Source organism: Lathamus discolor, chromosome 6 (assembly GCF_037157495.1).
Source record: "Lathamus discolor isolate bLatDis1 chromosome 6, bLatDis1.hap1, whole genome shotgun sequence".
Taxonomy (NCBI): domain Eukaryota; kingdom Metazoa; phylum Chordata; class Aves; order Psittaciformes; family Psittacidae; genus Lathamus; species Lathamus discolor.
In genome coordinates, this window is record NC_088889.1 from 60,314,553 (window position 1) to 60,337,214 (window position 22,662).

The window sequence follows — 22,662 nt, forward strand, 5'->3', positions numbered from 1 at the left end:
AAACCCTGCGTTTAACAGACGCTTCTTGTCAAACATGGTTTTTTATTAATTTTTTTTTTTGTGAGCGTCCTCCAAAAGACCTGACTTTACTCTGGTGTGCGTGCATGCATGTGCGTGTGTTTGTGTACGTATTCGTGGTCACAGAGACACGTTATGTATTGTTGAGCTTCTGATATATTCCGATCTTGGAGCCTGTTAATTTTTTCTGTAACATCTGCTTTACCCCATCTAAAAATATCTGCAGCAAGGAAAATAATTTTATAAATTACTGGGAACAAAATGAAAGAAAGAACATCTAATGCTGTTTAATCCACGCTCCGCCTGCTCAGCAGTACTGTCTGGAGGAGAGGCTTTGGACAGCTGGAGGGGGCCACGCGGACAGAGGGGAGTTCTGGCAGAAGTGAAAGTGTTGAAGAGATAGCAATAAAAGCTTTCCTGGCTTGGAGAGGGGAGGCTCGCCTGTCATCTTTGCATGCATTTTGTGACTTCTTTTTACATCAGAACGTAAAGGCAGTCATTCCAGGCATCTATGTATGTTATTAAGTTCTGTGATCAGGCCTCAAGAACATCTAAGCCAAGGTGTCAACAAAATCAGTGGGAATTTTGAATTTAGTTTCCAGCAGAACAGGGTTGTTACCTCCAAATCATAGCCTTGCCCACTACTTTTCAGTAACCTCAATAATTCTGATTTGTAACCCATGCTTCCACAGGAAATGAGGTTTTAAATTTCGCATGCTATGTTGTGGCGTCACTTTACATATTTGTTCCCTAGTTTGTGCTCACCGTGCATTTGTGATTAGAGAGCAAAGTGAATTATAAGATCCTTTTTTCATTACAGTGAAGCTAGTTTCACTTCATGTTCCCTCTGCTGTATTGTAGAAATAGAAAAATCTATGAAAACAGGCAGTAGTAAATGGTTGATATCAACTGGAAAATTTTAGCAATCTTAAAATAATCCCGCAAACCAAAACCATTACTATCATACAGCTCTGAATTGCCTCAGATATTATCCATTCAACATGTAGGCAATTCTTCACAGCAGAGCATTGTTGATGAGTTTTGTTTGTCAGATAATCTTAACTTCATTGGCAGTATAGGTTACAAATCTTTAACCAAAAATGTTTGAAAATGGATTGACTTGGTAAACCCAGTTGTAATGGGGTTTTGGTGAAATTAAATGCGTTGCCTGAGACATGTGGAATTTGCTATGGTAAAAAGCTTTCTCATTGCTTGTAGAACATTGAACAAGATGTCTGGGAAATGCAACTTTTTAAAGTAAGTGTAATACCTTACTCATTTCATTCACAAGAAAGATTGATGGTGACCTCCAGTTTACTCCATAGTTATCTCTTGATAGTCTTTGTGTGTTGACTTTGGAGGATGGGTGATTCACCTCACCATACATGCAGGCAGGTTGCCAGGCTGCTGCCTACTAGTGGCTCCAAGTAAGAAATTTGAAGGGCAACTCACAAGTGCACAAGGACAGTGCAAACTACCAAAACAGCAGCTCTTGGGGCTCCTCAATGCACATGTACGCTGTTCAAGAAGCCGATGCTACTTACTGCATCAGTCCCTTCTCTGAGTCTGCAGCTGGTGCAGATGTGTTAGTGTGGAGGTTTGTGGCTCTGTCCTGCTAGGTCACTTGAGTCTGAGAACTTGGAAGCTAGCATTACAATCTTGGGCGTGACAAGTTATTTCATTCTGGACGCAGCCTGTGAATCCAAGGAGAAAGTGCCCTGACTTACATTAGCTTTCATTAGCACGCCAATTTGAAATCAGAGTAGTCATGCAATAATTACTTAGTGAACCCTTTGGTTTGGAAAGGAGCAAGGAGACTCTTATACATTGAAGAAATGTGCTCAGTGGTAGCATTTTCTTAGAAATGAGAGGAGAATAAAGCAGATGTGGTAGTTTTGGCTGGAATGGAGTTAATTGCTTCATAGCAACTGGCATGTGCTACGTTTTGGATTTGCCAGCTGGGGATAAACCACGACAGCAGAACATAAGCAGGCTGTAGCCCCCTCAAAGTGGCAAACCTGCAGAGGTAGAAAACATAGGCCATGACTACTAGTCCTCTCTCCTAGTATCGAATAGTATATGGAAGTGTAGTCCTTTCCTTCAGCTGCTTCATTTTACACATTCAGTTCTTCAGATGTTGAACCACATTTTCAATTAATTGACCTTCTTCAGTTTATTTCTGCCATAGGGTTCTGGCTGAAAGGAAAAGGACATTGGTGAATAGCTTGTAAATAGCATACTGCATAACCCTGCCATTATGATGACTTCAGGGAATATTTTCCATTCCACATTTGTCTATAATGTGAATCTTAGTAACATTTGTCTTGTATTAAGGCTGCAAAGTTATTTTGTATGTATGTTGCAAACCTTGTGAAATGTTTTTTTTTTCTTGCAAATTATAAATAGTTCAGTTGGCTCAACTATCCCTTTTGTAAGCACATGATTTTTTTTTATAATAAGACATAGTTATGGGGCAGTGTTGTGCGAAATGCAATTGAGTTGTACAGTAATAAGATTTCCATGGTGTTCTATGAAGGTCGGTGGTATGCGATTAATTGCTGGACTGATGATGGGTGCTGGGTAGGAAGTGTTGCTGCCCAGACACTAAATATAATAATTAAGCTCAGGAGTTAGTATTAAAAGCATGGAAGATACATGACTCTGTCATTAACACAGAATTTGTGCTGATATTTGTTTTAACAATACTATGGCAGATGTAGGCTCATGCCTTACAGGTACGCTTGCAATTTATAGTTTGCATCTTCAAAAGAAAGTGTCTGTTCTCAAGCTTGGGGTATGAGGTCCAAATTAAGAGGAATGGGTACTTAATTTGTTGCTAAACTTTTGGTGCTTGGTAAGTCAGTCTTACCAAAGCAAGTTTCTAGTTCTTGCTATGTTCAGAGGAAAGCTGTGTGCCTTTGAAGGCTTCCAGAGGGGGATCCTGGCCATCCACCCTCTGTGCCTGAACTGAGGTGGATGGCATCTCCCTTGTCTGAACAGGGAAAAGTAGGAGTTTACTCAGGTGGGGATAAAGTGTCATTAGGTATGGAAATTCGGGTGTGGATTTGAGCATGTCTTTCAAATGCCTAGGTTATCTCTGCCTGGTTTACACTGTAACTGCCCTTGCATGGCCTAATGGAAGTATCGCTGGTCAAAGAAGGAGGGAAAGCTTTGCAGAATGAGAAAAAAAAACCCCGTGTTTGAAAGGCTCCTAATTTAACTGCACCTGCACACTCTTTGGTTTTTCAGGCTCAGCAAGGTATTTCTGGTTCTTACTGAAGAGTCCTTAGAAAAATTGTAAGAAACAGTCAAAATGTTAATGTTTATTTCCCCCCTTTTTACAATACAGTCCAGATCCCATTGTGTTTAATTCTGCTGCTGTGCCGTGAGGCTGACTTAGACAACTGGAAAGTGTTTAAAAAATACCGTGTGGCAGATTCCAGTGCGTGAAACTCTTGTAGCACACTTGTTATGGTGTGATGCAAACAAGGCATAATTGCGAGGAGCACAGACTGAATATCCTGCTGGAATAGGCCAGATTGAACACAAAATGTCATAACTGTGAAGACTGGGGTGAAATCTTGGCTCCAAAAAAGTCAGTCAGAAATGAATGGAGTCTTCTCCCCTTACATTTACATCTTTATTCACAGAATCTTTTACTCACTGGAAAACAGAGGAAAGAATTTAAGGAAAATTCAGATTAAAATTTGTCAGTTCATTGTCTGTCCCCAATTTTAATCAAGTAGATTTACTTGAACTCGTAGCCCTCTTTAGACACACTGCGGAAGATGAGAATTGCTCTTGTTTCTCCTCCGATTTTAAATGTGCACATTTTAATGGAGGATCGGTTGGTGTTAATATAAAAAGGACAGTTTGCCTTGGCTTAGTCCATCTTTGTAAAAGCCGTGACTTGGAAATAGGAGAATGGCTCCCCATGGAATGCTGCTGCCGCTGAAGGCACTGAAATGTGTTGTGAATCCCTGCGGCTAAGTGCTGTGGGAAATCATGAATTAATGTTTCAACATCGGGTGCAGAAATGTTCGCAGATACTTCAGTGGAACAAAAACTTTTGAAAGTAATGTTTTCAAGGATCTACCTTTCCCCTTGTGGGCTAAACCTCAGTGTATAAAACTGCTGTAGGTTCAAAATAAATAGAAAGCTTATAAATATTTTGCAACGTATGCATATCACATATACAAATTCTCACCAACCCACCTTTAAAGTCATCAGATTAGAGCTCTTCTAATCTGGTGATTTTAACGTGCCTGGGGATTTTTTTTTTACTGCTTCTGGGAAGAAAGGTGATCATATGATTAAGGCATAAGTCAGGGGGCAGAGATTTGCATTTGGTTTCTGGGGCAGAGTTAAGCGAGGAGGCTGGGAGAAGTATTCATTGCTCAGATTTCTAGGCTAGGGGCAGATGGGAAAAAAATCAAAGAAAAATCCATTCAATGTGTTGGGGGAAAAAAATCAAAGAAAAATCTATTCAATGCATTGGTTGTGTGAGTTAATATTTGCAAAGTCTTTTTATATACCTATGTGGAAAGGGCTGTCAGTGTAAGTGATTGTCTCCGAGACAGTGATTTCCCTACTTCTTTGCTTTACACAATTTTCCGTAATTGGCTTGGAGTGGTGCGATTGAGTGTAATTAAGTCTCATAATTAATTAATATGTGGAAGCCTACGCAAAAGCAGAATAAGTATTTCACATTTCATGATTTGTTCTCTTCTGTAAAATTAGAGTAATAATACCTTGTTACTTAATGCTGTAAGCAATAATTAGGTAATAGTTATAAAGTGCTTTATTATGAAAATGTATGTAAAGAACCATTTTTAAGTGGGGAAACTAATGCACAGGTCTCAGTCCTTGCAGAAAAGCTGATTCTCCTCTGAAGTAACATGCTGAAACTGGTGTATCCCAGGACCAGAAGAAATACCGAGTCAGTATTTAAGGCTGCTCACAGAACGATCATAGCTTTTTGAAATATTCTTGCTGAGGACTCGTCTTTTTTCTTTACATTTAAATTTAAGTAATAGTTTAAAAATCCTTAGTTACAGGTGTAATAACAGTGATTTTGACTTCCCACTACACTAACAGCCACCAAACAGGCAAAACAATAACACATAATTTAGGACATAAAATCTCTGAGTTCATTTTGTGATGAACTGTTAATAAACTGCTTTCACCACGTGCAGCAATTCCAGATCTGTGAGGATAAGGCAAGTTACAGAGCCCCCTTAATCCCTTTCTGAAAAATGACCTGCCAGCAGCTTTTCTTTCTTCTTTTTCATTTGTAAAATTGAGTACAGGTATTGACCTGGGCGTTCACTCCACTGATTAAATACAAGTATAAACCAAGGGCTGGCTGCAAGTGTCTGTCCAGCAGCCTGTGTGGAGGAAAAATCACATGTGCTGCCTGTTTGGCAAATGCATCCACAGGTGAACAAAATGAGGAATGAGTCAAAACCAGCTGCCCTGATGACAGCAAAGGTCAATAGGTCTCTGCTGGCTTGTATATTTCTGGGAATAATGCTTGGACTAGGGATGGACCATCAAAAATCTCATTCTGACTGCTCCCTGGAAAGGTACTGAAAGCCATGGATCTTGGCCAGAGTAGTCAGAGCCGAAGCTTTTCAGTGAAACCACAAATGATATGGCCACTAAGCCAACAAAAGGCAAGCAGTTCAAAGCCATGTCCAGACCATACTTTTATCAACTCTTTGGCTTTACTGTACCAGATCTGCAAAACTGAAGAAGTGCAGGGAACAACCCCAGAGAAGTAGGGATGAACCTTAAGTAATTAGCCTTCCAACTGCACAGCAAACAGTATTTGTGCCTGGCAGGAGTCCAGGCCATCAATACTATGGGTGAGGATCTGGTGGATGACGCTTGCTTTAAGCAGTCAGTGACAGCCTTGCCTGAGTGGCTCGTGGAGCTGTTCCCTCACAGATCACTCATGGGACTGGTCAGACAGTGGCGAAGCGGTTCACTTTGTAACTCCCAGCACTCTGGTGGTATCCTGAGTTAAGTGAAGTGGTGATACATTAGCCTACTGCTAACCTCAAAAAGGAACCTCCAGAACAGACTTACTATGGGGAACGTAGGAAGGGTATTTTGGCATATGTCTTCTGTAGTTGTAGCACTACTGGTATTTAACTGGTTTAGATGTAAGTTTTGGAAATGCGTAATCTTGTATGATAAAGTTTGGCAGAGAAATCCAGTATTATCTCTTATTGTTAGCTACATCCTTTTCCTGTGAGAGCTTATGAGAATGTTTTCATACTTAACATGTTTCCTTTCTTCACTACAGTTCATCTGCCAATCTGACCCTCCCAAGGAAAGTAAGCTGGCTGTAATCATCAAATAGATGAGGGGAGTGTCATCAGGAAAAGAACAGGCAAATATAAGGTCTAACCCTTTCTGCAGAACTGGATTTGCCTTTGTAATGCAGAAGATGAGAGTCAAAGGCCACCTGTGTATCTCCACACCACTGTAACAGACATCAGAAAAATACACTGTCCCTTTTGTAAACTTCTTAAGAGAACTTCAGAGCAAACTATTGTTTATAATGAAGCAGTGGCAGCTGCTGCATAGCTAAGTCTGCAGTTGAATTGCCATAGTATATGAGCCTCTTGCTGTGCCCCTCATAAAACTACCCTGAAAGAAAAGTCATATTTATCTCAAAAGTGGCAGGCTTGGCATGATGCCCTGGTAACTTTTTTTAACCAACCTGAAATGAAACTAGCCCACCCTAACTCTGCTAGATTTGCGTTCACCTAACCTCCTTCTGAGGGAGGCTGAAAGAAAGAAGGCGTGGGGAGAGAGGATTACGTACAGTTTTTTATGTTTCCCTGGCATATTTCCACTACCCCACATGAAAGATCTTTTTAAAATCACACTGAAGTTTGAAATATATTAAATAATTAAATTAAGATTGTTCGTATTCGGTTTTGGCTTTGCTGAGTTTAATGCAGGAATCAAATAACTACTGGAGACGTAAGAAAAACAAATGCTTGGCACTTTTCCCTACGAGGCTGAATGTGAGTCAGTATCGAAGAAGGCTTCTCAATGGAAAATGAGAAAATAATCTTAATAAAAAATTCAAATTATTCAGATGAGCTGCTTGTAAATTACACGCATAAATATAGTAGTTGCCACAATGAGAAACTTCTCTAACACATTTTGGCAGACATTAACTTGAAAATAAAGACTGCGAGATAATTACTGTTATTATTCTTATTACTACTACTACTGTCGTTTTGCTTTGTGCTGCATTAGCATTAAGAGGCTATGAACATCCAAAATCCAGTGTTCCAGACCCTACTGTAAAGTCATATTCCCAGCTCAGGAAAGCTCAGTTTTTAAAAGCACCAGACCAGGCACAAGAGAAGGTCTCAGGCAAGGGAAGCTAGGAGTCTTGCTCAAGCCCCACAGGAACTTACAGCAAGACCAGGGCTTAATCCTGATCTGCTAAATTCCAGTCCAGCTTTCTAACCAAAAGCTGCATCCCTCATGTAAGCCTTTTGAATTCTTCTAAGGGGGTGTGGCTTTGCATTTCTTCAATATCTAGATAAGGTATTGACACGTTCTTAGGAAGGTTATCCTGCAGTCCAGGTAAATAGATTTTTCAGGTCACGAGCCATTAGGATGCTTCATGTTTTTTTTTAAATCCCCTGCCTCTCTCCTTCTTTTTAATAACGTCCACTGGTTTAATTTTTATTTCCTTTTCTGAGAGGCTGCACCCCCCTCTCCCAACTTGTCACACATCATGCAGTGTGGAGGTGCAGCATCCAGAACCAAAAGAGGAAATGTGCTGATTTTGGCAGTTGACCAAAATGACCTCATTTCTTTGCTATTGGAAGTTTGTGCACTTTTCTGGCAGGCAGCACAGCTGAAAATATGATTGCTTAGTTCCTAGCATGTCTTCATTGAAGAAAATGCTTGCCAGATACTTAAATGCTTTATTCAAATCCCTTCTAGTAGCAGAACATACCTGATAGACACAGGCAGCTGGACAGCCTGGTCAGAGGGAGCAAGAATGGCACGATTGGGTTTAGAGAGCAGAGGAAACAGGACAAGCTTTGCAGATGAGGTCTGGTGCTTTTAGGACGCCACAGGTGCATGTGAGAGAGGAGCAGTGACTGCACAGGTGGGGCTCGGGTTCTATTGCTCTGTTCACCAGGCCATAGAATGTTTCCTGCCTCCTCACAGCACATGGTCTAGCATCCTAGCAGTTGGGCTGCTGGTGAGCCATCACCCAACGTGAAACTGTGAGGGGTCTTCTTTTGTTGGAGCATGACTGTTTCCCTCTCCCCAGATGAAGCCTGAAATCGTGGAAACTTCTGGTGAGTGATGCAGGTGTGTTGCTAAATGAGATTATTGTTATAATAGCTTTATGTTTGTGCTTTGGCTTGCCCAGAGGCTCTGATGGGAACAGAGCTTGCCAGTGCAAAAGGACACAGCAGCCTGATAGACTGATTTGAGGTGGCCTGTGAGAACAATTGGAGTAATTCAGAATTTTAATGGAAGAGTCAGGTGAAATTGAAGTCTTTACTATATAAGCTAAAAAAAAAAAAAAAAAAAAAAAAAATCCTGGAAGTGGTTAATTATTCCAGGAAGAGAAAGTAATAAAAATCTGCATAGAAAAGTAGCTATCTAGATTTGAATGGTGATTATGTGATTGTATCAGAGGTACAGATGTTTATGTATATTGTAGTCTCCTAGAAATATGTAAGCTTCCCAGAAGAACCTGACTGCAAATCACCAAAATCTCCTTTTACTACTTTCCACCTTTCTTGAAAATGTTTTGGGTGTGTCTTTTGCATCAGAAGGGGATGATGTTGGTGTTTGGCCTTGGAGAATGTAAGGGCTGCTGAAATAATGTGGCAAAGGAGTTGAGCAACAACAAACGGCCTATTTGCCTTCACTTGGTTAATTACTTCTGTAACAGTCTTATTTAGCCCAGCATGATTGATTCTCTGGTTTATTTTGTGAGGATAGAACTTTTGGCAACTCACTACTTTGATAATTTTTGGAGACTGAAAATGAAGTGACAAAAGCAGATCTGCAGCAGACCTGCAGATATATTGATGGACCAGTATCTTGTATGGAGCTCTTTATGGGCAGACTTCCATAATCTAGTTGAAATACGTGAGAACTCCTGCATCACAGTGAACAAGTTGTCTATAGTTGTCTATAATTATATCAGGCTCTTTCTAGTGAAGACACTGCAACAAGACATTGTTGCTTTTGGGATGTGAAACAGCTTTGTCATGATGTTTATTCCACTGTAGACACATTTTTGAATTCCAGTAACAGCTTCTTAAAGATTGGTTAGATTAGATGTTAGCTGTTTGATTATACAATTTTAGGTGTAATTGTAAATAGATAAAAACCTCAGCCAGGGACTCAGACATTTGAAATAACAATAAGAAAAGCCCTGCTCAAAACTGCTTTCAGATTAACTGCTAGTGACCGTGGATTTGTAAACTATATAGAAGCACCGTATTTAAATAAGTAATTTCTCATATTGCGTGCACCACATGATATAGCTATGTGATGTTTTTAAAAGAAAAAAATCAGATTATCTGTGACTGTATTACCAGATGGTGTGTAATGGGCAACAGTATTACGGATTATGAGACATGACTTTCACTCCTAGGTAACCTGACTGACAAAACCTTTGTGCCTTATAAAAACAAGATACTCAGGGACTGAGTGGATGGCAGAACTGTGTTTTCCTACCCGCAAAAATTCCCGTTGACCAGGAAACAAGTTCATACGTGTAGTCAGAGACAGAAGCATGCAATCAAATGAAAATATTTCTACCTCGCTCTTATTACTGTTTGCATTTTCCAAACATTAAAACCAAAACTGTTGTACAGAAGGCACTCTCCCTACTAATGTAGTTAAATTTCATTAATTGCTGTAACTTGAACCTTGCTGATGCTGATTGTATAAGTATAGGCTAGAAATAAACCTGAAAAAACCCTGTGATCTTAAAATGGAAGGCTAAGCTGTAAGCGGTTTGGAAAAGTCTCTTGATTACCTAGGTGTATTGGTGTAATTTTTGATTCTGCCCTTGCAAGGAAGGCATGAGCCTGAGTCTGTATGCTGGGAACAGGGAAACAGAATGGAAGGGCTGGGCCTGCCTGTGGTTCCTCCTCCTTCTCTGGGTCCACTCCCAAAGTAGCCAGGTGCTCATCTGGAGTCAGGAGACTGACAGTTTGAAATAGCAGTGTGTGGGATTTCGGTATCTGACACAGCCAGTTCCCTGACAGCAACAGGAAAGGCAGGCTCGGGCCCTTGTTCTCTGTCAGCCAAGGAACAGGCATATTCTGGAAATGCGTGGAAATCTAAATTCTGAAAAGACACATTTGGCCACCAGAGAAGAGCTGGCCGCTTGGAACACTGGCAGCACTGCGCCTTTAAACTGATGCATTCACATTAAAGGGAGACATGTAAATAATGCAAAGGGGTAAACTAGCTTGAGTTATGTGTGGTTTTAGCTGGGTGACTCTTACTGCCTTTTATGGAAATCTCTCATCTAAAGTCCTTCACAATTATCCCCAAGGGCAAGTATTAACCCCATAAAAGAAAGAATATCTACAGTTACACATCAAACATTACGTATCTGTGTGATGGCTGTGGTTGACTTTGGCCCAAGATGGTGCTTTATTAGAGCCGACGCTGGTAGCTGTATAACGGGAAGCTGGGCTGGCTTCCTTTACATGAAAGAGGAAAAGTCTTCAGGCAGAGTGATGAACCCATATTGCTAATGAAGCATTTTGCAATTATGAGGCGCTGTTCATAAAGAAATAAATTAAAAAAAAAAAGGACCTATTGTGGCTTCAGTTTGGAAGGCCGTGAGCCTAGCTGTGCTCTAGCGAGACGGAAGGCGCTCAGCAAGGCTCCTATGCATTCCACTGCGGAGCTGGGGCAAAGGATGTCCTCAGTTCAGTGAAAGCAAAGTTGCAGTCCCAGGGCTCTGTCAGTTGCAATCGCTACTGTGAGGATAACATCACCGCCAACCTCCACATCCCTCTGGCTGGGGGGGGTGGCAGAAGTGGGAGCTCTGATGCTCCCATTGTGTCTGACAGGGTTTGGTTTGTGCATTGGCAGGGCTTTTAGAGCTCATAGAAGGCGATGGTTAATACAGCAGGCTTGTGAGTAAGTTGTTTATTGATCGAAGTACTGTATAGAGCAATGAGTTAGCACTGCGTTATCTGATGTGTGGCTGCTGTTCTGCCGCGGGCTGGCTGCCCAAGCCGGAGCTGCCAAACCTTCCTTGGATTTATTAATCAGGTGATGTCACGAGTCCAGGCCAGTATGTCTGCACTGGTCTTGGTGCCTGTCAAAACCGATCTCTGGAAAAAAAAACAACCATGTGCAATGGGAGTAGTGAGCCACAGTCTACTTAAGGTGCATGTCTGCATCTTTGGTCACGCCACCGTACCCCGAGGAGAAATGCTGGCCTCTGCAAATGGAGTTCAGAGCTTGGTTGGGAGCCACTGAGGCTGTGTCTGCATGTGTAATACCACATAACAGCTACTAGCATCAGATAGCAGCAGTGCGCTTACCTGAGGTAGGAAGAGAAGCAGAATATTGTCTGTGGTTGAAGATACAAAGTGAAACTTAAGGAGGGACGAAGCTGGAAGGAAGCCCTGGCCGACAGCTAGCCAGAACATCGCAGCCCCTGTACCTGGGGAGGGATCTGAATAACGGCTTGACCAAAACACTGAGGGTAAAATTCTTTGTACAGGGATCACTAGAGGCTTTGGACAGCTGGGAGCTGCTGGCCTTTGGGTATCAGGGGTACTGCTTAGCTTCCAGAGAACTCCTCTGGAATCAGTGCTTTGATTTTTCCCTCTGGCATTTCCCAGCTTGGGGGTTGGAGGCTAAAAAGGTAGAGTAGCAGTAACACGGACTGCAGATAATTTCAAACCCTTGTATTTTGTGTTAACTCACTCTCTGTTCTCATTAAGTAAGAAGTTGCTGTCTATGATAGATTGAGCTCAATATCTCTCTTCCATCCTTTTTCTTTTTTCTACTTTTGCTACAACTTCATTTTTTTTCAGGAGGTAAAAAACAGAACTATGTAATTAGAAAAGAAATTCTTTGAACTTATAAAATGCAGGTTGCTTAAATTATGCAGTTAAAGGATAAAGAAAATCACAGAGCAATTTTAACAAATTGCCCTTAACTGGATTGCACAAACAAACCTCTCATAAGAAATCTTAGAAAGGTGTGTTTGAGGGTGTAATCTTAGCTTGTGGCTAAGTAGAGTTAAACTTGTTTTTCAAGTTGGTTGTGTATAACTTTCTCATGCTAAAGATTGTGAGCATTCCAGAAGGAAAACAGTTCATCTGTGGCAGGGGTTTGATGGGAAATTTTATTTCCAGTAATTCTGGCCCCTGGTCCATGTACAGTACTTCATACAGTGACTTTCCTTTTAATCTGTATTCTCACTGGCTGTGTTGTAAAATATACATGTGTATATATTTATATGAAATAGTCTTGATGTTTGCAAGTAGTACAGTTTTCGGATGATCCTGAATATGCGAGGCCAGACACAGTGCACTCACACTTCCAAATATATGTGCCTTTCTTGTCAGATGCAAAAGATCTTGTAAATTTTGCATGTATGAAATAGCGTCATGCCATCATACCCCAAATTCCCTGTTTGGTAAACATTAGTACCCAACTCTTTGGTTCCAAAAACCTACGCAGTTTCTGAATAGTTCTGTACGATGGCAAATGGGCTTACTCCAACGTTTACTCTTTTTTTTTTCCCAGCATATACCGTTTCTGTTGGTATTTATACAGTGGATGCAAACTAATGTAGGTAGAATTACTATGTATGCATGTAAGAAAGCATGCTACCTGCAAAACCTTTCCATACAACAGCTGAACTTATATACATAAGAGAACTGTTGATGCTTTATTACAGTTTAATTTGTTAATGAAAGAAGATGGACTGAGCTCCTACTACTCCTCTTTGGATGTTTGAGGCTAGGCACAATTAATTTATTTGTACTGTCTGTGTAGGCGTATGCCAGCTAATGTACTGTAAGAGCTTTTATCTTTATATTCATAATGAAGAGGGGCAGGTTTTTGGCAACTAGACAAGGATTTTCTGATGACTCATCCTCTCTGGATTGTAATACACTTTCTTGTAAAATCAAAAAAAAGTAGTTCCTATTAGAAGTGGGCTCAACCAGAGTAGTTTGTCCTTCACAATCAAGCTGCGAAGCAGAAAATATAAAGGCTTACCTGCTTTCATTTGTTTTAATTTTAATTGGATCTCTGCTGTAAAATAAATCATGTTATTCGAGTGGATGTTCTCATATAAGGTATTAAAGGGCTCTTGGAGTAAATATGCTGTAGGTTGCATTGTCAAGTACTTTAGTTTGTGCTCCATTGTCATTATACTGGTATTTCGATCGCCTTGGCAATACATTGGACTTTTAGCCAAGTTGTAGTAGATAGATCTCCTTCAACACAAAGTTGTACTTTTTGGTTTCTGCTGTTCACCTTGCTACTATCCAGGAAGAAATGCAGAGTCCAGGATTTGGCAGAAACTGGAACAGGATTTGGGTGTGAGTATCTGAGTGGAGAGCTAAATCTATTTTAGTAAAACATCTAGTATTGCTTTCTGTTTAAATGACATAGTAGTTAATGCCAGTATCAGGTAAACAGGGAGTATGCTTCATGTTCCTGCTAGTGGGGGAAAAGCATGAACATGGACTGTTCTACAGACTGATTAATAAAACAAGTAAGAATAAGTAGAATGCATGAGTAATCTATTTTTTTAGCTCTGAGGAGAAAAATCTTGCTTTTAATGAGAAATTATCATCATTATTTTATCTCAGAGTACCTGTGCATGTTTTTATGCATGCATGCCTCCTGTGAGCACTTCCTCCCGCTCATGTGTTTGCTTTCTCTCTGTGGGACAAACCAGAAAGCTTGGGCAGCAGAGGGATATCTATTAATGAACTTCCTCAGTCTTTCTTTGTGCTCTGTCACAATGCTTTTCCTGAATGACTTCTTGGGTGATGAATCTACTGCTTCCTCTTAGTAAGGCAATGTTTATGCAATCCAGAATGGATTAATTTAAATCCCTGATTTTAATCACAATTTAAATCAACAAGCAGAGCACTTTGATTTAAATAATTAAGCGTAATCTTGTTTTGCATTTTTGCTTTCCAGTTACTTTTCTAAGCAAACGCTCAGTTTTATTGGTCAATATCATTTACGAAGCAGAGCTGTTTGTTTTACGCAGTTGGGTTCCTCTAAATACGTGTGTACTGCTTATGTACATTTACTCATGTTCTAAGTTTTTACATTCCTCTTATTCTTGAAAGTAGTGAATCACATTTCTTAAAAGATATAATAGATCTTTTTAAACTCATGATTCATGTAGCAAAATGTTGTAGCTTGAATTCAATTAAAATACACAAAAGTGACATTTCAAGACTGCTTTAGCGGTTTAACTGATGTTCTGGCATACAGAGCAAAAAAAATATTGGAACATGTGCTTTTAAACCGATCGGTTATGCAAACTAATATCTGGAGCTAGTGCTTTGTGCCAATTGTTTCTGGACACAGAGTACTTCAAGTTTTTTTGAACTACTTAAGTAATCTATCATTGCGCATCTTAATTTTATTCATAAATGGAAAGAGGAAAACAAGCTTTCTTACTTTCTGAATTCCTAATCATTTTCCTAACTTACAATGATCTAATGATAAACCAAACTAGCTGAAAACTAAGAAAACTGTTGCTGTAATTTGCAGGCAAAAATAGTGTTAACACCCCCCCGGTAATGTTTAAACAAACTGTTTTAGATGCCTAAGCAGTGAAAGTTATCCATTCAGTGGTTTGTCTTTCTCCAGAAGAATTATCAGCCTGAATAGTAACATACATACAGCTTCAATATAACATAAAGCCATGTGAACTATTTAAAAAAAAAGAAGTTTAGAATTATGATCATAATTTAGTGGTTTCTTTAGAAAGACAAAAAAGGCATTTCATAGAAGGATCTGTATTTTAAGCATATATGTTTCAACTTCTTTTTAATATGGGCTTTTACGTTCCCGCTTGGAACACTCCTGTCACTTAAAAATTAAGATTCCTGTTGTACATATCTTCACATCTGTCGAACTTTGATGAGACTTTTGGCAACAGATTGCTGACTGTGACAGTCAATCTTACTTTAATATTTTGCTGATTAGAAGCATCATGGTCTGTGTTCTTAAATTAGCACGAGGGAGTTGTGCCTGGAGTCATAGAACAAAACGTTAAAAAATTACATATTCTTAGCTACTATATTGGAATACGTGAATTAGTGGGTCATAGCTACCACATAGATGTTAACTCCATTCACAAAATGAGAAGGGTGATTTAAGGGTTTGACACAAAGTATTTAAATTGTAAATTTAGATTCATTTTGCTCTAGATGAGAGAACAACAGCCAAATCTAGATAATATGCACTCCAACACATTATTTAAATGTTCCCTTCCACTGATTATTTGTAAGAGGATTGTTAAGATGACAAGTGTGTAATATGGTACGTGGGAATTGCAGTATTTAGAATCATCAAGGAAGTTCTCAGAGGTGTGATCTTGCTCAGCTTAAGATGTCTGAATTTCCTTCCATTTCTTTCCTAATTGTAGATTTTTCTCCTCTGATGGTGTAGCTAGGAAGTGGGAGGTTGATTAAATTTAATTCTGATTTATCTGGGTTCAGTCATGTTATCTCTTAAAATGTGTCTCTAAAGGTTAACAGTCCGTTGGCATTTTCATCGTTGCTCTCCTGCTCTGAAGAACTTCGTGGCTTGCATGGCTAAGAAGTCAAAGATAGCTGGTTGTATTTTTCCATATCTGCAAAGTGATATATCTGGATTCATATCTGCTCCTGGAAAATTTTTAAGGCTTAAAGTTTAATTTCCATATGTTTAAAAGGGAAAGTTGTTAAATCCCAAGGGTTTCATTTCACTTTGCCTCCAGGCAGCTTAGCAGTCAAAGGGAAGGCCTAAAGTGCTGCACAACCCAGTTTTGTGTTTAGCTTCCTGCCCCACACAGTGTGGAATAAAAACTCAAAACAAAAGGGAGCGTTGTGGGTGTGTGTGGTGCCTTTGTGGTAAGGTTCAGGGGGACTGTGATGGTTGTATGTGGGGATCCTGATGCTGCCTACGCTGGCTCTGCCTGAGCGCCTGCAAGGTCCCTGCTGTGGCTCTGCCTGGGGTTTGCCGGACAAAGTCTCTTTCTGTGACTCTCTCCCATGGTCAAGGGTTAGGCCTCGGTAGTCCCACAGACTGTGAACTTCCAGTAAGTAAAATTAACCATTGAAACGCTACCTGGGATTTGAGACCCCAGCATCCTTGTCAGAGGCAACCTGGGGCTTCACCCTGCGCGTGGACTGTGCCTCCCAGTTTGTGAGTTTTGCAGAAATAGCAGATATCTGTAACATATTTTGAATAGATTTGTACCTGTAAGGAGTTTTTCTTCTACCTGAAAAGGCAGATGAATTGAGTTTGGGAGGCATTTTTTTCTCTCCCAGATGAGAGGACCTGCTTTCTTGCATGGTGATCTTTAGATTTTTTTTAAGTAGAATTCCAGTCTTCTATAAGAAGACAAAGTATTTCTGGAATGCAACACCTGTGCAAAGAAAATGAATTGCCGTGTGCCAAAATCGGTCAGTAAATGATGCGTTGTGCGGGTAACTCGACAAAAGTTTTGCAGCAAACCATAAACATCTGCAAAACATTTGAAAATCTGGCCCTGAATTGGGGCTGCTTGAATTCTATGGCATTTGTAGTAATTTACTGTTCCATAACATGTAATTATTTGTGTGAACCTTAAGACTAATTTTCTTGGCAAGAGTAGAAAAAGATGTATTTTATTAAAGATATAAGAAGGACTGATCTTTTTTACCTGTACGACTCCAGGATTCACGAGTTTATCTTTTACTTCTGGAATGCATTTACTTGTTCCTATACATTTAACTATGCAGCATGGTTAGAAATGGGAAGGGGGCAGTAAGTCCAGTCCAAACTGTAGACATATGCTGCTTTTTTTTCCCTTGGGGAAGCACTGAGAGGATTGAAGTCATTGAGCTAGCTTTGTTCAGCCGAGCTGAACTCTGAAAAAACACACCATGTGTGCTTTTAGTGAACTCTGGGCCTAATCCTAAATCTTTTGAGTTCAGTGACAGGTTAGAGTGTCCAAGAAGTGAATCATCGGCTGTAGCTAGCCGCAGCTATGACGCTGCGCGGGGCATTGTCTGCCTCAGCCCACTCGTGTGAATAAGGTGCAGTCTCATGCAGGAGTTTCATCCCAGGCAGGCTCAGCAATCCACAGTGCAAAAAGACCAAAAGAGCTGATGCTTTTCTTCTCGGGAGAGCACGCGGATAGGTGGTTTCGTTGCACAGTTCTTGCTCCAGCTTCCCAAAATGCCCAGTATCTATGCTCATTGCCAGATTTCTAAAGACCTCAGCTTCCTGGAAGGCACCTAAATAAGGGTCAGATTTTGAAAAGAGCTTAGCACACAGCCTGCCCAGCTTTTCAGAAAATCTGGCACTGATGTCAGTGCTGAGCCTCTGTGGAGATGCTGGGAAGAATGCTGCCTTCCCACATGCTGCAGCGGGATAGTGCTGTTCGCTTTACAGGACTCGCAAAAACATTGTTAAAGAGAACAAATAGTAACAGGGAAAAGAAACCCCCCAAGTCTGTTTTAACAGAGCCTGGGAGGGGAGAGCCTTTTCGCTTTTTAAAGATTCAGTTCAGGAACTGTCAAAAGAAGTAAACAAAGCAACATCATTTAAAAGCTTTTGGAACAATAGTCTCTTCCACTTCCCTCCCTCATTGTGGAGCCCTGGGCCCAGCTTTTGTTTATTTTGTACTGCCAGCCTCATGGTGCCTGATTGGTCGGTGTCTGATTTCATTCCTATGGGTGATGTCAAAAGCTGACCCAGAAGTTCTCGGCAAGTTTGCTTTTAGCTTTTAGTTGTTGTTTTTGTGCGTGTATCCGTGTGCACAAGAGTACTTTTCAGTCCTAGGAGGATTCTGTTACAGGCCGAATATTATTCAGCTGCAGAAGTAATAAGGAGTAATATCTGTGTCAGGAACTGCAGTGCTTGTTTCCTACAAATACTAGGAATAGCAAGCAGTTCGAGCACTGGGAAGTTACGGAAGCTGTAATCAATATTAACTGTATTTCTAGTATTGCCATAAGGCACGACAGGAAATGAAAAATCTGTAAAAAATGTAATAACCTAACTGAAAATTGACGTGATTAGCTAGAAAAGCTGATTTCAAATTCATGTGTAACGCTACTACCTGTTTTCTTTTTATAGAGCTGTAATTCTAATCTTCAGTTAATATTTTTATTGGTTGTCAAACTGACAATTTAAATATCAGGTTCGCAGAGGTGTGCATACAACTGACAATATTTGGTGTTTCTTTCTATAGTCAAATAAGTAGTGTTTAAGGGTGGTGTTTTTTTTTTATGCGCTCCATCTGCAAGTACTCCTATCTTTGTATGCCATTTCTCTGGCCTTAACACTTGGGTATTTTTCCTTCGGCAGCCTCTGACCCTCTTCTGTGTTTCTTTCTGTTAGATAAGTAAAAGATGAGCGTTACTTTATAAGGACATAGTTTCATACCCTTGTCCTCTATTAGAGTACAGTCAAGTTGCTTGTATAAACATGAAGAGTTTTGCTTACTTTTCAGTTTATTCAGATGCCAGTGTAAGGTTCTTGAGTCATGCCACGTCTCCATCCCCTTGCTTCTAGGGAACTCTGTTGTACAATATCTTACAGACGTTAGTGGGAGTATGTTAACTAGTTCCATAGGGAAGCTTACGCTGGTGCTGCATATTGCACAAGAAGGTGTGTTTAACCTCTCCCATTATAGAAAATACTATATTACAGTCTGGAAGAACTGTGTAAAATACCCTCTCTGTTTCTCTCTTCCTATATATGTATATGGTTTGGCAAAGGTTTGTTGCTGTGTCAGATTTCACAGCAAAATACTGTTGATCAGAATTTATTTAAAGGAAATGAAACATCCCCCCAACTCTGCAACGCTGCATCCAGCAAAACATCCCTTGCTTTCCTGCCCATGGTCTGTTTTTGAATTGCCAAGGCAAACAGAATTCTCACCCTGCGTCTCCTTGGAAGCAGGACACTTGCAGAAATTTGGATGCTTCAGAAATAGCGTAGTATAATGAGGAAATGCAATGCTGAAGTGCTTTTCACCTGAGGATAACTCATTACTGAGATTCAAATGTGTTCTTTCAATGCCTGTAGCTTCTGTTTGTGTTCGTAAAGGATGCCGTTCATTTAGGGAAGTCTGTATAGAGCCCACCAAAGTGTCCAAGGGCTGAGACTCCGGAAGCTGGCCAGTGGATTGTGTTGTGCATTTGTTTGGTTTCCTTTCCCCTGGTTGGAAGCAGCTTGTGTACAGGGCCTCGGGCTGGCCTCACTGCTCACCCTGGTGCCTGCCCAGCCCTGCTTTGCCTCCCAGGAGCTCTGCTGTTTTATGAGCAGCTACTTTGAGAGACGGCCTCCCTCATCTCCTTTGGCCGACAGCAAGCACTCCAGTACAAGTGACATAAGCCTTACAAAGAATTTGTTAGCTGATGGTGCCCCCAGCTCTGGTGGAAACGTTAAGAGGAAAAATAACTTTATCTGCGTTCTGGATCTGTTTTAAATACTGTGCTTTTTATGATTTCCATATGATTCTTGGGGATTTTAACATCAAAAGACCCAGATTATCCTAATTGGTGTAGGAGTTTGGAAAGGTTTTCTTCATGCTGGACTTAAATAGGGTTCCTGCTTGGCTGCTTCTGCACTGGCTTAGTCCTTTAGTGACATGAAAGCCAGTTGCAGTTAAGCAGATTCCCCCTTTTTTCGTTTAATAAACTGAAATAGCTACAGTGTTCAGTATTAAAATGCAGAAACATCATGCATTTTTAAAGCTTCCAGAAATAGCCTACAATGCATTGCAGAAATTAGTGAAGCCATACTCATAATGAAAAACATTTGGTAATGGACTCTGGATCAGTTAGTAGGCTGATTTACTGCCTGTCCTGTGTTTTCCCTCCTCTCTATAAACTGGTATCACTTACAGATAGGAACAGTGAGGAGTTTTCAGAAACTTTTTTGAGGAGAGAGGAAACCCCCCTAAATTTAAAAGCACAGTAAATAGCTTTGTACGGTTTTGTTCCCACTGATTACTTTCCCTGTTTAGCAGAAAACCACCCTTTTTATCTTGGGGGTAGTTTTCCTACAGAGAAAGATCACGCCTGGGTCACTGCTCCCGTACAATGGGCGTATCTTCACCTCACAGATGGCTCGGCTCGGGGCAGGTACCTGGTCTGCACTCAGCCACCACCTGGTGCTGGGAGCGCTCCTGCTGCAGATCCCTGGCAGCCCCTTGTCCTCTCTCTGGGGTTGAGTGCCAGGCTCTAGAGGTGAACCCTGTGCTGTGGGGTGTGCTGTGATGACAAAGCATCCCCTGCCTTGAGGGGATCTCTCTGCTGCATCTCTCCATATTTCGGCTCCGTGGCTTTGCACCTTGAACAACGCCTGTATACTTCTCTACAAAATGGATTAGAAATCTTCCCTCCTCTGACAAGAGGACTTTATGTCCGGGCATAAATGCCCACTTGAGAGGTCATAATTCCTATTTACTTCCTAGCAAATTATTGAGTAAATGCTTGAGGTAAAAGTAAGCTCTGCTGTTTCAGCAGTTGCTAAGAATCTATGACACAGATTTTTCCCTTTACCCCTTTTTTACACTCTACCATATGTGTTGAAGGCAGTTTGAGTCAACTACATTTAGCTTGCTTACTACAAGCAACATTACAAGCAACATCCTCTTGAAAAACTGGGTGCCAGAACTTGTTTTGGGGCTGAAAACATTGCTTTTCTCCCAGTTTATTTCTTTGTGCTTTTGATAAAATTGCAAGCAAAAAAATTGGGGGGGGGGGGGGGGGGGGCAGGGGAGAGAAAGAAGATGAAGGAGTCAAGATGGGCATTTGTGCATGTAGGTTAGATTTGCAGCGTTTATATAACTACCTGTTTTGTTGTGCTGTAGCTTCTAAGCTATCTCTGTAAAACATTTACTTGTTTGGCTTTAATCACACCCTTCACTAAATGTTTGCTTTCTGCATGAGACAAAGCCATCCTTAAGACTGTAATGAAACCATTAGTTAGTGTTCATTCAAGAAAAAGCAATGCCAAAATGGAGTTAAATATTGAAACATCAATCAAGAATGAAAATAATAGCAGAGTTTTGAGGGTGGAGATCTCAGTGCAAATCTTAAATAGAATCTGCAACATTCTCTGCAGGTTTTGGCTTCTGTGACCACAGGTCTGAGGTCGCAGCAGCCTCCTGATGTGTCTGACAAGAGACAGTTTTTATTATCTGCATACTGTTCCTTTTATTTTTCATTTCCATCCTGTGGTATGTAGTTACTATTCCTACAGTTATTTACTTGCGTATTTGAAACTTGCTTTTTCCTTCCCTTCCTTCTCAGGAAAGTAAATCACTGAAAGGAAAAGAGTAGCAGATAGAATTGGGTAATTTGTATAGCAGAAAAAATACATATAACCGAAAATAAAATAGAATCTTACAGTCCTTTATGCAACAACCGTCTTCAAGAATGGAAAAAAGAGCGGGGTGGAAAAGCAATTGGAATTTATGTGAAACTCTCAGTGGGCTCATAGACACAGATAAAGATTCAGTGCTTAATGCCTGGAAACAACATTTCCTAATTTTTGCCTGAAGAATAGTTGTTTGCAGAACTTGAAACATTAAAACTGTGGGAGAAAGACACTAAAAAGACGAGAAAGGAGAAGATACAGATATTCTGATGTTGGCATGTTTTTTTTTGCAGGAAAAAAAATTCATTTAATAGCAAGATATTGTTTGCACAGTTCCAAGTCCCTGGGAAAGAAATCCCGAAAGTTGTACTGTGAGACAGAAAAGACTGACACAATTTCAGAAGTCTTAGTGAGCTTATAAAGCATGCCTGGGAAAGTCCCTCATGCAAATCCTTCATAATCACATCTGTCCAATTGTAAAAGCCAAACTCCCTGAAAATCAGAGCAACTTTTTGGAATAGGATGTAGAAATTAAATGTTCGTGTTCCACAGTGAGTCTGAAGTCACTGACAAGATCTGACACTTTCTTCACTTCGCAGTATTAAGCTCATATTTTCCAGCTGTGCATGAATATGTTTATGTATTTGTTTTCCCTTTGTTCCTCCATATTCCTGTGAAATCAGTCCACACATTAAGGAAAACCTGTAGGGTTGCCAGCTCTGTGTGACTCGATAGCCATTTCCTGGGTTAAGTGGAGGTGTGGTGTGTCCAATAGGAAGGCCATTCATGAGGGCTATTGTGTGTGTCTTGTGCCGCTTTTCAAAAGTGTTGTATCATCTGCTGAATTCACACTGAAATCAGTAGGAATCATATGGGATTGACTCTCCCTGACCCACAGCGCCTAGCGACAGACATCTCGCGTCCAAATTCTTCCACTGTTGCACAGTTCATGCTGTTATCCCTGACTTGCTGCTGATAGCCCTTTAGAGGTTTCATTACCTGAGTGAGAAAAGAGAGGAGGCCAGGCATGTGATA

General features: G+C 40.6%; 1 protein-coding gene across 6 annotated transcripts in view; it reads left to right on the forward strand.

Annotated features, from left to right (window-relative positions):
• TEAD1 (TEA domain transcription factor 1) overlaps positions 1 to 22,662 on the forward strand; it is a 161,538-nt gene that overhangs the window by 13,102 nt on the left and 125,774 nt on the right. For 2 of the 6 annotated variants that reach the window (XM_065683080.1, XM_065683081.1), the window contains exon 1: positions 8,253 to 8,363. The exons of 3 other annotated variants lie outside the window; for them this stretch is intronic. The gene's annotated coding sequence lies outside the window, so the exon portion shown is untranslated. Of the gene's footprint in view, positions 1 to 8,251; positions 8,364 to 22,662 lie in introns of those variants that run through there. One more of the 6 variants, XM_065683079.1, reaches the window with a different exon arrangement.